This window comes from Plecotus auritus (assembly GCF_963455305.1).
Source record: "Plecotus auritus genome assembly, chromosome: 1".
NCBI classification, from domain to species: domain Eukaryota; kingdom Metazoa; phylum Chordata; class Mammalia; order Chiroptera; family Vespertilionidae; genus Plecotus; species Plecotus auritus.
In genome coordinates this window covers 222,621,930-222,637,297 of record NC_137770.1, presented here as the reverse complement: position 1 = coordinate 222,637,297, position 15,368 = coordinate 222,621,930, and the positions used below count along the sequence as shown (strand labels likewise).

The 15,368-nt window shown below is 42.5% G+C and overlaps 1 protein-coding gene across 2 annotated transcripts in view; it reads right to left on the bottom strand.

Annotated features, from left to right (window-relative positions):
* Positions 1 to 15,368, bottom strand: part of RBM47 (RNA binding motif protein 47) — a 165,308-nt gene that overhangs the window by 83,732 nt on the left and 66,208 nt on the right. For both annotated transcript variants that reach the window (XM_080677179.1, XM_080677180.1), the window contains exon 3: positions 6,773 to 6,857. The gene's annotated coding sequence lies outside the window, so the exon portion shown is untranslated. The remainder of the gene's footprint in view (positions 1 to 6,772; positions 6,858 to 15,368) is intronic.

Sequence of the window (15,368 nt, the reverse complement as noted above, 5' to 3'; positions counted from 1 at the left end):
TCGGTGGTTAGAGTGCCATCCCTATACGCCAAGGGTGCGGGTTCCACCCCCGGTCAGGGCACATACAAGAATCAACCAACGAGTGCAAGTACAGGTGGAACAACAAATCTCTCTCTCTAAAATAAATAAATAAATAAATATATTTATTAAAAAAAAAAAAAAAAAAAGGAGTTGCAGCCAGTTCCTTAGTGAGGGGGATCTGGAGGCCAACCTAGAACCCCCTTTTATGATTTGCATATTCAACTATATACAGTTTCTACTTCAGAATGTAGGATCTGTCATTTTTAATACATTCCTTTGTCTTTTCACTGAACCACGCATTAGAGAACTCCTAGGGACTCTCCCCAGTTAATGAACTCTGGTTAATGAACATGCCTTTTCCCAAGGATCACTTGGCCCTCCAAGAGGCTAGTAGTTAAAAAGTGTACACTCTTGCCCGGCCGGTGTGCCTCAGTGGTTGAGCATTGACCTATGAACCTGGAAGTCACAGTTCCATTCCTGGCCATGGCACATGCCCTGGTTATGGACTCGATCCCCAGTAGGGGGCATGCAGGAGGCAGCCAATCAATGATTCCCTCTCATTGATGTTTCTATCTCTCTCTCCCTTTCCCTTCCTCTCTGAAATCAAGAAAAATATATTTAAAAAATACGCCCTAACCGGTTTGGCTCAGTGGATAGAGCGTCGGCCTGCGGACTGAGGGGTCCCGGGTTCGATCCCGGTCAGGGGCATGTACCTTGTTTGCAGACACATCCCCAGTGGGAGGTATGCGGGAGGCAGCTGATTGACGTTTCTCTCTCATCGATGTTTCTAACTCTCTATCCCTCTCCCTTCCTCTCTGTAAAATATCAATAAAATATATTTAATAAATAAATAAATAAATAGTGTAGGCTTTGGCCTTAGACTAGCCTAGGTGTGTGTACCAGTTTTGCCATGTACTAACTGTATGACCTTGCACAAGTGACATATTCTCTTTCATTCCTTGGTTTCCTTATTTGACTAACATCTTCCTGATGAGATTACTGTAGAAATTAAATGAGGACATGCAAGTAAAAGAGACAATGCCCAGTAATCCCACTTCTAGGAATATATCCCAAGAAACTAGAAACACCAATCAGAAAGGATATATGCACCCCTATGTTCATAGCAACACAATTTACAATAGCTAAGATTTGGAAACAGCCTAAGTGCCCATCAGTAGATGAGTGGATTACAAAACTGTGGTACATCTACACAATGGAATACTACGCTGCGGTAAAAAAGAAGGAATTCTTACCATTTGCAACAGCATGGATGGAACTGGAGAGCATTATGCTAAGTAAAATAAGCCAGTCAGAGAAAGATAAATATCACATGATCTCACTCATTTGTGGAATATAATGAACAACATAAACTGATGAACAAAAACAGATCCAGAGACAGAGAAGCATCAATCAGACCATCAAACCTCAGAGGAAGGTAGGGGAGGGTGGGGGTAAGGGGGAGAGATCAACCAAAGGACTTGTATGCATGCATATAAGCATAACCAATGGACACAGACACCAGGGGGGTGAGGGCATGAGTGGGGGGATAGGGGGGCAATGGGAGGATAAGGACACATATGTAATACCTTAATCAATAAAGAGAGAAAAAAGAGAGACAATGCAAGTAAAAGATTTCTTTTGTGCCTGGCACTTAGCGAGCACTCAATAAATGTTATCATTATTTATCATTTATTTTCATCATCACCTCTAGAGTTCCTTTTTAACTCTAACATGTTATGATTCTAAGAACCATTTGGTGGCTGTCTGCACAAATGGAAATGGACAAAATCAGTAGGTACTGACCTGCCTAGATTTAAAAGTCTGTTCAGCTCCCTTTCACCCCAGCCTGAGTCTTTAATAACCACTTCATTCTTTCCTTAAAATGTCCTTTATATTTTACTGAACTTGGCCTTAGTTTCAAAAGGACCTGACTTATTTTGCAGACAGAATTTTTGTTATTCTTGATGAAAGCAATGTGCTTGTTCTGTTACTGTTATTTCTTGGCAGCATAGATACCATGAGTATGACCGAAGTGTACATCAGACACGCCATTTCAGTCTGCCCTTCCTGAAGCAACTGCTGACACCTGGGGGCAACCTGCATGAACCAAAGCACAGCCTTGGACGAGGCCCCAACGCAGCATAATGTTGGTACATGTCTAATGACTGGTTTGAAGACCTTGTTCTTGGAAACTTCAGGGCTGACTTTTTTGAGTGTTGCCTATGAAATTTGCCTAAAGGTTCGATGCTGACTGTAGCCACAGATTTCAGCCTCATAACCTTGGAGAATTCTCCTTGCTTTCCACAGCATCAAATATCCTCCTACAAAGCATAATGCCATCGCTGACCTGTTATTCTGCCAAAAGACACACACATCTTGTTGATGCCCACAGCTTTCCTTTTCCTTGTCCTTCCTGGGAATAAACTTCTTCCTTTTAGGAAGACAGTCCTCCTTTTGTAGGTGTACGTCCACTTGTCAGCCATAATGTTATTGGTTGAGTCATGGCCCACAGCCACCACTCTACCTTTTCAGTTTTAAAAATGAGTTAGGTTGCTTTACAAACAGCAAGTCATCAAGGAGCAGACTGCCAAAGGAACCACTGGCTCTAAGAAACTTTTGCCCATGTGGATGAAATAATTTTAAAGGGAAATCATCCAGTTTGTGATTAACCACAAACTCCCTGCGAAAACTTGTTATTCCCTTTAAAAATCAGTTTTCCCAAACCTATGTCCATTTGGCTCTGGAAAACAACCTCAGGATCATCTTAGTTACAGGAATGCCTCGTTATGAAGTCACTGGTTGACAGTATCCACAACGGGCTATGGGTGAGTTGGGTCCAATTACTCTGACACTAAGTCTTTTTTGGAAAGTTCTTCAGCTTATATCACTGTGTTAATTACATATGGATCATTATAAACTGCAAAGGACTTCAGGGTTACTTTTGTTCAACTGGATCAGAGATCAGAAAAAAGTAACAAGTCCAGACAACAGAGTGATGAGTTTACTCTCTGGTAAATGTGGATACAGATGAGAAAAGAGGATCCATTAACTTCCACTGCATTTTCAAACGTGCCATTAAATATTTGAGTTATGATGTTGCTTGTTCTAACTCCTGTTTTATTACTAACTAGAGGCCCGATGCACAAAAATTTGTGCAAGAGTAGGCCTTCCTTCCCCGGCTGCTGGCACCGGCTTCCCTCCGGCACCCGGGACCCGGGCTGCTTCCCTCCTCTGGCCGCCAGCAGATACCCGGGACCTGGGCTGGCTTCCCTCGGGCCCCGGCTTCATCAGGAAGGACGTCCGGTCTAATTAGCATATTACCCTTTTATTATTATAGCTATTTCCTCTTAAACTCTTCTGGGGCAAAGATCATGTCTGAATCATCTTTGTATCCCTATACACCTGCCCCAATCTCTTTATTTTTTCATGTGGGGGTTCTTTGTAGGTTTATTAAATTAAACTACAGGCCTTTATTCCCCCTCTGTGTAGTAATAAGTTACATGGTACAAAGTAAATATTAAAAAGTAACATGTGATGGAAAAACATCTCTTCTATGTTCAAGTGAAAAAGCAGAAAAATCACATTTAGAACCTGCTTTTAGGGATTGTCTTCAACATCCTGGTGTCATTTTGTGACAGGTCCTTATTAGTAGCTGACTAAACAAAAGAGAATCTGTCTCAACTCTTTTGCTTGACCTTTGTGTGTATTTGTTCTTTAGTAAGTTTCCTTCATACGGACCATAGGAGTTGTACAAAGCTTACCTTAAGCCCTCTTTGAGTTACAATTTGCCTTCTTGGGAGAAAAAAATGATGGGAAAGTCATTTTCTAAAATGTTTACCTTCTGATAAATTTTAGGGATTTGGGGGAAATCTGTTTCTAAGAGGATCTGTAACTGCTAAATGATAGCTATCATTCAGAAGCATGAAGAGCCATTCACCATAGAAAACAATGTCTTAAGCAGCCTACCTTTCCTCCTTTTCAAAATCAACTTGTATTTTCAATTTGAAGATTAAACAATGTCCACTTTTTAATTTATTAACTGCCTTGGAATAGAAATCTAGGCTATGATGAGTGGGAAAGGGTCAGCATTCAAAATGTTTAGCTATTTAGCCCTAACTGGTTTGGCTCAGTGGATAAAGCATTGGACTGCTGACTGAAGGGTCCCAGGTTCGATTCCGGTCAAGGGCATGTACCTTGGTTGTGGGCACATCCCCAGTAGGGGGTGTGCAGGAGGCAGCTGATTGATGTTTCTCTCTCATTGATGTTTCTAACTCTCTATCCGTCTCCCTTCCTCTCTGTAAAAAGATCAATAAAATATATATTTAAAAAAACAAACAAAAAAAATGTTTAGCTATTTAAAGTTTCCATCAGGAACTCCATGATTTTTTTCTCTTCCTCTTTCCCAGGAATCTCCACCATCTGACTTCCGATGACCATATCTTGATGGAGAAACACAGAATTCCTGTGGCTTGAGAAAAATCAAGTAATGATCTAGATATTAACTTTTCAAGAGGACTGACCCAAGAGGTCACCAATAATTAATACTAAAACTTAAAATTTCTTTATATCAATCATAGCTAGTGATATACTCTTTTCTTTTGTATGGGGAAAACAGAACAACCTTATCTCAGATTGAGGTAAATAAGCCCCCCACCCCAAATTTTTAGGCCTGTTAAATAGATTGGTCTTTAAAAAAAAAAAAATCTAGATAGTTCTGGTCAGCCCCAAATTCAAGAGACCTCTCAAAAAAATGACCACATCAAATTCACTCATGATTAAGAAACCAGAAATCTTGAGATGGCCAATCCACTGGAACTGGGGTTCCATATGTATGTGTGTGCATACATGCATGCACACACATGAATTTCTGAATCTGTCAGTTTAGTTACTGGTCAAAGAGCCTCAGCTCAGCAGTACTCTTGATATAAAATGTCAACATCGAGCACTAAAATTTGAAACTTGAGAATCTCATAATGATCCAAAAGCAGAAGCAGGTTCAAGTAGCTGGTCTCTGTTCTATTTAAACCATCTATTTTCTATTTTTAAGAATCTGGCCTTTGGGTGGGGGAAATCATGCCAATGATGACCCTTTCCTTATACCATCAAGAAAGTAGAGAAAAAGAAGAAAACAACACATTTGTTGATGAAAGCAATCTCTCACTGGAAGCTGATTGCGTCCCTATTGGAGGGAAGTGAGGGAAATTCAGACACAGATTTGGAGAGAATTCAAAGGACTGGCAGGAAAACAGGACTTGAGATCCAGCTCGGGGAAATAACGCTGATAGAGAAGAAAGAATTTATGTCTGAACCACAAAAAAACAAAAAAATCTGATCATCAGTTTGAAATAAATCTCTAAGTGGTTTTAAAGATTCTTCCTAAAATTTGACCAAGTCCTTACAATAGACATCTGTTTATCTGAATCCTTTCCTCATTAGTTCATATTAAATCTTGAACCTGACACTCAGGAAAGGCTGTTTCTCACTTGGTGCAGTCACTACCATCTGCCCCCAATCTCCCTCTGCCTAGTAAACCATTCCTTCTCCTTCCGAGTCTCAGTTAAAATACCACTTAAATTCCAAAAACTTTCCCTGATAGCTGCCCCTCCCACTGAGGATTAGGTTAAGGCCTCCAATTTCAAACTCCTTACACTTCTTCAATCCACTCATTATTCTTCTATTATTTAATGTCTGCCTTGAGTACTAGACCAGCTAGTTTCCTGAGGACAGAAATCCAGTCCTTTCTGTCTTCATCTCTTAACTACCCAGTGCCTAGCACAGAGCGTGGCACATAGCAGGCGCTCAGAAAATGTTGGTTAGCCCATTTACCTGTAGCCTCCTGATTTCAGCACTAGTGTTCTACCCTCCATGAGGCTCTACAGAGGGGAGGTTCTGCAAATCTTCAAGTCCATAAAAATCAGGCCCATGTAGCTTGGGGAATCCTGCCCATTCTACATGAATGCCAACTTGAACTCATTCACAAACAGGTGCTGACAAATCATGCTGAAGGCACAGCACAGTATTTTAGTTGCAAGTCCTGTGATGTGGACTGCTGGAGGGGACCTGGCTTTGGATAAGAGTGTCTGATTCTGGGCTGTTCTGAGTGCCATCACCACTGCTCGTGAGGGCCCAGGGCCACTAATCTCAGAATCGTCATCTGAAGTCACTGAAAAAAATTGGTTTTTCTCTCAGTATGAGAATCCTAAATTCTTTCTTTGGTAAGTACAAAATTTTTATTGACTCACTCTTTAACAGAAAAATATTCACTTCCTACCTTTAAAAAAAAGAAAAGCATTTGAACTCTGTGAAAAACAGGAGGTAGAAAACACTTGACATTGGTCACTGGGGATTATTAGAGAAATGCTATGTTTCACCATGTCTAAGTTCCAGAAGATGCACCTCAATTTCAGACATGTTAAATCGTGGGATGGAAATGCATTCTTGAGTTGATGAAATGCAGTAAACACTACAGGAAAAACTCGTTATTAAAAGCGTTTAAGCAAAGTCATTCAAATATAGCTTCTGTCATTCTTTGTGACTATGGAATCTTCTGGAGACATTCATGCCTATAAATATGCAGAGCACTGTGGCCTAGTAAATTAAGCAAATACCCAGAAGCAGAACCATAGGTGTTGGTCCAAAAAAAAAAAAAAAGTGGGGATTAGCCTGTGAATGTCACTATGCAATGTTCAGTACTTTTCTCCACCCCTGGATTATGTTCATTTGAGCGGAGGTGAAGAGGTAGCCGGCTTACCAAACCTCTCTGTGAGCCCAGGAATGGCTGATCTCTGCGGCGTGTCCTGATGCAAAGTATCTTTCCAAGGCCTCTGTTACGTGAACTGTGAAATGGAAAAGAAAACACCACTGAACCAGAGACCACTAATAAGGGGTACGCTATCAATGACCGCTAAAAGGGATGGAGGAGGAGGGGTTAGGACGTGTTTAATTATTATCACACATCTCAGTGTGTGCATGGATCACATGGAAAACTACATAACCAGACAGTATAGTAAATTTCTACTGGCCCACACACATGGAGAAAATAGGTCAACTGTGCAAGGCCATTCAGGTTCATATTAGCTGAAGGACATTCAAGAAAGAAAATCTTACAAGGAGAGAAGAGGAACATGTATCAGGAGGTGGTAATAGAGAAGAGAAGATCGCAGGTTTTCCCAGGCACTCAAAACTCAGCTCTACTACTTGCCACCTGGGTGATCTTGGACTTTTACTCAACCTCTCTGAGCCTCCTTTAACTCATCTAATTTGGGCCTAATGTAACCCGCCTGTTGAGGACATTGTGACAATAAGTAAGATGACAGATACAAAGCCTTTGGGGTCCCATGTGAAAGAAAACATTCATGGAGGGCAGCTGTGAATATTATATTCATTTCCATTTCTTTCTGCAGAGACACATTAAATTGTGATCTTAAATCACCACTCAAAATTGTTTAAAGCATTATGAGCTGTTAGTATTTTAAATGTTCCTTTATTTTTGGCAGCCCTGTATATCTGGCTTTTTTGCCCATATATAACTAATCCTATCTAGTAAAGAGGGAATACGCTAATTGACCCTCGTGCTGTTGCAAAGATGGCGGCGCCCACAGCCAATAAGGAGGGAATATGCTAATTGCTGCCCCACCCTCAAAGATGGTGGCACCCATAGCCAATAAGGAGAGAATATGCTAATTGACTGCTCTGCCCTCAAAGATGGCAGCACCCACAGCCACAAGATGGCGGTGCTCAGTCCCCTCAGCCCCCCCAGCCACCCAGGGCCAGCCCAAGGTGCAGGCAAGCCTCAGATGGTGGCTGCCCAGCTGCCCAGGGCCGCCCGAAGCTCAGGTAACCAGGGCCAGCCAAGGCTTGCGCTGCCAGCAGTGGCAGCAGTAGAGGTGTGATGGGGTGTCACCTTCCCCTGATCGCCGGGTCGCCTCCCGCCCCTGAGGGCTCCCAGACTGTGAGAGGGGGAAGGCCGGGCTGAGGGACCCCCCCACTCCAGTGCATGAATTTTCATGCACCGGGCCTCTACTATTCTATAACTGTTCAGCTCATCTATAAGTAAATACACTTGATTAGCTAGACTCTGTACAGAAGATTTTCTTATGCTACTTCCCCACGAAGAATGAATAAAACTCCACAGGAATCTCACTCCTGCCTTCTCCAAGAAAGACCATGAATCCACAACCTACCTCTGGGAAATAAAATACTGAATTCTGCTAACGCCTATGGTCCAACTCAGCAATCATTTGTTCCAAAGTTCTCCCCAACTCAATGGCCTAATTAACTAAGGTTGAGCTTTTGATTAACATACAGTGGTTGAAGGAACTTTGATCCACAGAAACTTGGCGTTTGCCTTGCTTCTCTGAGTCCAACCCGTGTCACGAATGCCAGTTTCAAGGGTAATAAAGGACCTAGCTGTTTGCTTATTGCAAACGGAGGCGGTGCCATGTCATTATCTGACTTTTACCTCTGCTGTCCACTGAACCCTGGACAAAAAAAGTTTGCAGCCTGCATGTCAGTTTTTAGAGTGAAAGGATATAAATTTCCAAACTGAAAAGCACCTAAATTCTACCTGGCATATTAACTAAATGTCAGTTGTTTAGAAAACATGAACATGGTCCCAAGATCAAGGTGATCAGAGTGTAGACCAGGTGTTGAGCAGGTGCAAGTTACGTCTGTCCAGATTCTGCCTTGGTCAAACTGTTCTCTCTGATGGTTCCTGAGTTCCTCTTTATTAATGTGTTAAATAAAACATGCATCAGACACAAGGCAGAGGCCACAGTACTTGAGAGTTTGTGTTCTTGCCTGTAATGAGATTAATAGTGTTCCCCAAATTCATGTGTTGAAGCCCTGGCCCCCTGTATGTCAGAATGTGGCTATATTTAGATATAGAGCCTTTAGAGAGGTAATTAACTACTGACAAGAGGTCATCTAGGTGGACCCTAATCCAATATGATTGATGTTCTTATAAGAAGAGATTAGGACACATTCACACACAGACTAAGGGACAACCATGCGAGGACCCAGTGAGAAGGTGGCCATCTATAAGCCAGAGCAAGAGAACTCAGGAGAAACTAAACCCACTGACACCCTGATCTTGGACTTTGAGCCTCCAGAATTCTAGAACTGTGAGAAAATAAATTTCTCTTGTTTAGGCCACCCAATCTGTGGTATTAGTTATAACAAACAAGTACACTGCCCTACTCCCTGCACCTCTCAACTGCATGTCCCAGGAACAAGCGGGCAACAAATGAGTGAAGTAGACAAAGAGCAAGATAATGAAGTGGTGTAGACAGTGGTAAACAGGAGAGGATATGTTCTATCTACAGCCATCAAATTTTAAAACTTTAAAATACTGTGAGGCCACAGAAAATATATTCAGAGGATCCAAGATGGCGGCGTAGGTAAACACCTAAACTGCTGCTTCCCACAACAATTTCAAAACTACAACTAAAAGCCAAAAAGTCTATCACCCAGAACCATGGGAAAGCTGGCTGAGTGGAAGTTCTACAACTAGAAGGAAAGAGAAAAGAGCACTGTGACATGCACAAATGCTGAAAAGCTGAGGTACGGAGGCACGCGATCTGGGCTGGCGGCAGGCGTTGCTTTTTTCAACCCAAAGGGAGACAAGCTCCTGATTACTCTGAAATCCAGTTTCTGGGGAGACGCAGGGGACCCAAACTCCTACGGGGAGAAGCTGGACTGTCTGCCATCAGGTCGGAAAGTGAGGGTGGCTTGCTTGCAGAGCTGCGCGCAGGAATAATTGTTTACTGAGCTGGGACACAGGATGCAGGGACGTGGTCGGAGACGCAGAGCCGGCTTACTGGCAGCCATCGCTGTTTGCCACGCCCTCACCTAGTGAGGCCCTGAGACCTGCCCCTCACAACCTACAAACCCACCCAAGTCCAAGCAGCGGCTTTAGCATATGAATGGCCTGCCCCATCACAGCTTAACCTAGCAAACTTGCAGCCCGGGTCAGACAGCTCCAAAATCTCCAAACCCCAAGCAAAGAGGAGAAAACTGTAGTTCTCGCTGTAGCTCCTGCTGGGTGGCCTCAGACAGTAGCTGACCTGAACCCCATTGGAGATCCAGAAGCCAGTGTACCTAGTGGTCAGTGTGAGACACCCGATTTCAACTCCTCACATCCATAAGTGACACATTCAAGAGGCAGACTCAGTGAGCACCAAAGCCCCACTGAAACAAGTCCTGCACCGTAAGCGTGTCTCCAGCGCAGCAGTTCTTCCATTATAGACACAGCGGGTCCTCACAGCCAATTGGCCTGGAGGTCAATTCCTCCTAGTGTACCAACAGCAATCAAGGCTTAACTATACCAAGACTTTGCACTCAGCCCACAAAGGGGTGTACCAAGAGCGTCCACCTCAGGGGGTTGGGGAGGCTGAGCTACTGGCCCCTATAGGTCACCTACCACACAAAGCCACTCCATCAACACAGGGAAGCAACCAAAATGCAGAGACAAAGAAACATGTCACGAATGAAAGAAATGGAGGAAAGCAAACTACTGGACGACATAGAGTTCAGAACCACATTTATAAGGTTACTCAAGAATATTCTAAAAACCTCTGAGGAATTTAGTGAGACCTTTAAGGATCTTAATGAGAATGCCAAAAAAAAAAAAAAAGGAAAATGACCAGTCAGAAATTAAACATACACTGTCTAAAATAAAGAATATATAGAAACTCAACTGTAGATCAAAGGACCCCAAGAATCAAACCAAAGATCTGAAATATGAGGAAACAAAAAAACACCCAACCAGAAAAACAAAAAGAAAAAAGAATCCAAAAATATGAAGATAGTGTAAGGAGCCTCTGGGACAACTTTAAGCGTACCAACATCCGAATTTTTGGGGTGCCAGAAGAAGAGAGAGAGCAAAATATTGAAAACCTATTAGAAGAAATAATGACAGAAAACTTTCCCTACCTGGTGAAAGAAATAGACTTATAAGTTCAGGAAGCGCACAGAACCCCATACAAGAGGAATCCAAAGAGAACCACACCAAGACACATCATAATTAAAATGCCAAGGGCAAAAGACAAAGAGAGAATCTTGAAAGCAGCAAGAGAAAAACGGTTAGTTACCTACAAGGGAGTACCCATAGGACTGTCAGCTGATTTCTGGGCAGAAACTATGCAGGCCAGAAGGGAGTGGCAAGAAATATTCAGCCGAAACCGGTTTGGCTCAGTGGATGGAGCGTTGGCCTGCGGACTGAAGGGTCCCGGGTTCGATTCCGGTCAAGGGCATGTACCTTGGTTGCGGGCACATCCCCAGTGGGAGGTGTGCAGGGGGCAGCTGATCGATGTTTCTCTCTCATCAATGTTTCTGGCTCTCTATCCCTCTCCCTTCCTCCCTGTAAAATATCAATAAAATATATTTAAAAAAAAAAAAAAAGAAATATTCAAAGTGATGAATAGCAAGAACCTACAACCAAGATTACTCTACCCAGCAAAGCTATTATTCAGAGTTGAAGGTCAGATAAAGAGCTTCACAGACAAGAAAAAGCTAAAGGAGTTCATCACCACCAAACCAGGATTACATGAAATGCTGAAGGGTATTCTTTAAGAAGAGGAAGAAGAAGAAAAAGGTAAAGATAAAAATTATGAACAACAAAATGACATCAAATACATACCTACCAATAAGTTAATCTAAAAATCAAGTGAATAAAAAATCTGAAGAACAGAATGGACTGGTGAATATAATAGAATCAGGGACATAGAAAGCGAGTGGACTGACAATTCTCAGGGGGAAGGGGTGTGAGGGGGGCGGGAAGAGATTGGACAAAAATCTTACACCTGTGGATGAAGACAGTGGCGGAGGGTAAGGGCATGGGGTGGGGTGGGAAATCAGGTGGAGGGGAGCTATGGGGGAAAAAAAAAGAGGAACACCTGTAATAATCTGAACAATAAAGATTTATTAAAAAAAAGAAAAAGAAAATATATTCAGAGCCCAATTATGCTGGCGACCCTTCAGTTACAATCCATGGAATAAACCATTGTGGTCTGACATTTAATAACAATTGATATTTAAAGACACCCACTATGGACGTTCTCCCTCCAGGGAGCACACCCGTGCCATTCCCTTCCCCTTCCCTTTCCTCCACAGGCATGTATCCTCTAATCTCTAAGGGACCCCATGAGACTTACAACCAGGGGGGAAATGGTCCTTGTTTCACTGTCCTAATTATGACCCTAGGCCAGACACTGGGCATAGCAGTGCTGAATAAAACAGGTGTCTTCTCTGCCTTCGTGGAGTGTAATGGCCTGGATAGCCTGATCCAGGCTAGAAATACCAAGTTGAAAAGACACAGCTGTCACCCTCTAGGAGGGTACAGATTAGCAGGGCATAGAGATGCAACAAGAACATTTTAAGACAATGTGACCCCAGCTTAATACACAAGAAGCAATGCAAAGTGGGGAGAAAATGATTCCAAGTCATTTCAAGGTTAATCGAAGAAGATGTGAGCCAACTCCTGAAGGATGAGGTGCAGCTTGTCTGGCAACCCAGGGTTGACGGACAAGGAGAGGGCACTTTCTAGACAGAAGGAACACCCAGTTCCTGGGTCCAGGGACATGAGGGCATGGCATCTTTGGACAAGGACAACTAGCTGGACTGAGGGTGAGCTGTGGAGAGCTGCAAGGCATGCCACCGAACAAGGCAAAGAACCAGGAGCTCACATTTTAGTGCACAGTGAACCATGGGAGAATTTTAATCAGGAAGGTGACTTGCCAAAATTCCATGTTAGAAAGATCACCCTGACCACAACTCAAAAAGGGCCAAAGGCAGGGCAATCCATCAGAAGATGAAGGCAGGAACCAGGGAGACAGATGAGGGATGCTTGTTGGTCAAGGTCAGGGATGCAGAACTGGAATCGTCATGGTGTTCAACCATGGCCCTGGGTGACATTGCCCAAGGACATTATGTGCGTAAAAAGAAGCACTCGTTTTTTAAGCTGGGTACTTTGGTCAATGAGAACGTGCATTTCTTAAGAAGCTCTTAATTTCATTTATCTTACATTTCACGTCAGGAAACTAACCCTACTCACTCTTTTTATCCGTCAAGGCCATATGTGACTGTACCTCAGCTTCCTTTTCTATGAATATGATAACAATGACACTCCCCTGAGAAGGATTCCTGGAGTTCATTAATACAAATAAGTACTTAAATGCGACAAGTGCTAGCAACTAGTAAGGCAGAAATAAACTTTAAAGAACAAATGCATAATTAATGACTGCAATTAAGAGTCCTCCCTCTCAGTGAACATGAGCCAGATTAAACCAACAGCCCAACCACAGACTAAGAACTTCTTCAGTAATTGTCTTGGAAAGGAGCAGCCTCTATTTCCTTGATCTCTAGAGTTCGTCCACAGCCTCTTAGAAAGGGCCCCAACATTTGTGCATGATTGTGATTTTAAATTTATAAAATGCTTTGTCTCAGGTAAAATGTTTTCAGAGATTCAAGATTCAAGGAGCCATGGGACTTGCTAAGGGAGAATGCAAAGGGGCACAAGAGAACTTTCTAGAGTGATGGAAATTTCTGTCTTGACTGGGGCAGTGATTCCAAGGCTATGTATGTTCCAAATATCACTTCAAATGTGTAAATTTTACTATACGTAAATTAAACTTCAACAAAGATTGAATAAAGTGGAAGATGGGAAGAAGGGGAATTCACATAAAAATTGATATTTATATTCCAAAGAGAAGGGAAAAACAGATTTGCATGAAAGAACTTGTCTTAAAACTTCCAATTTCCACCCTGGCCAGGTAGCTCAGGTTGTTGGAACGTCATTCCTTACACCAAAAGGTTGTGGGTTCGATTACCAGTCAGGGCACATACCTCGGTGGCAGGTTCAATCCCTGGTCGGGGAGCATATGGGAGGGAACTGATCGATGTTTCTCTCTCTCTCTCTAAAAATCAATAAAAACATACCCTTGGGTGAAGATTTAAGAAACACACACACACACTTTCAATTTCCAAAAACATCAGCTGGCTAGGAGTGTAAAAGAGCTTGCTTATGAAAGACACATTTTTAAAATTCACCCTCATCATCCTACATCTAAAGAACAGTCTTTTACCCCTAGTTTCACTGGACAAGCTGCCCTCTGGTGGTTCTGATATATATTTTCTGAGCACAGAAGTGGGCAGTTATTAAGCTAATAGGGTGGCAATCCCAGCCTGCCCACAAACATTTATTTATCAAGGTAACTGAGAGTGGGTGTGCTAGCCGCTTCCACCAAGAGAACACGTGGGCCAGATGGGCTGTGTCACAGCTGAGCTTTCCATAACGAAGAAAATAGACTTGCCACAAAACATACACGGTTTGAGGTTGATGAATTCAAAAGACATTGTATCTCCATTGAAATTGTCAGTTAATTTTAATGTACTCCAGCACACACTTTCATCTTTGCAACACAGAATCTGCCTATCACAAGCAAGCATGTGTCTCAAACAAGGTGAGGGCAAAGAGAACGAAGTTTCAATCCCAGCATCTGTATTATTCAACATTCCCAAGATATCTTTACCTGAACAAAGAAAACAACAACCAACCAAACCCAAAACACTGGGCTTTATTAACATTGGCACGTGGGGAATCTAGGTGTCTTATGAAACATGAAGCATTTGTTTAATAAAAGCAAAGAAGGAAGGACAGAGGGAGGGAAGAAGGAAGTAGACAAGAAGGAAAAGAAGGGAGGGAGAAGGGGGGGATCAAATGGCATATCTTTCAAAAGTTGAACGAATAAGGAAGATAAAAGATGGCACAAGCGTGAACTTAAAAAAATGGCCAAGTCTTCTCTTTAGAAAGCAATTCATCTTCATACAAGGCCTTTTGTAAGAGAAATATAGAGAGAAAAGATGGGACATAGAGGAAGACATGCTGTATTTCAATGGCTGAGATGTAAAAAATTCATCGAGTCTAGATCAGTAGTATAAGGCTGGACTACATTAACTTCTACCAGGGCTAGGTTCGCGCCTGATGAATGACTGCGTGTCCATATTCTAGCACAGCGACCTTTCTTTTTAAATCAAGTCATGTCACTTCCCTTCTCAAAACCCTCCAATGTCTTCTGCTCACACTTGGAATAAAACCCAAAATCCTTCCCAGGGCTCCACGTGCTCTCCCCTGGAATTTCCTTCCCCAGACACAGGGTTCTGCCCCTGATTCAGGTCTCAAACATCACCTCCGAGAAGTCTTCCCTGACTAATCTTTGACAACAAACTTCCAATCACGAACCCTGCACTCACTCTCCTCTTCCCCATCTTCATTTTTTTGTCTCTGCATTTATTAGTATCTGACATTACATTATCTGCTTATTTACTTTTATCACGTTTTATTATCTCTC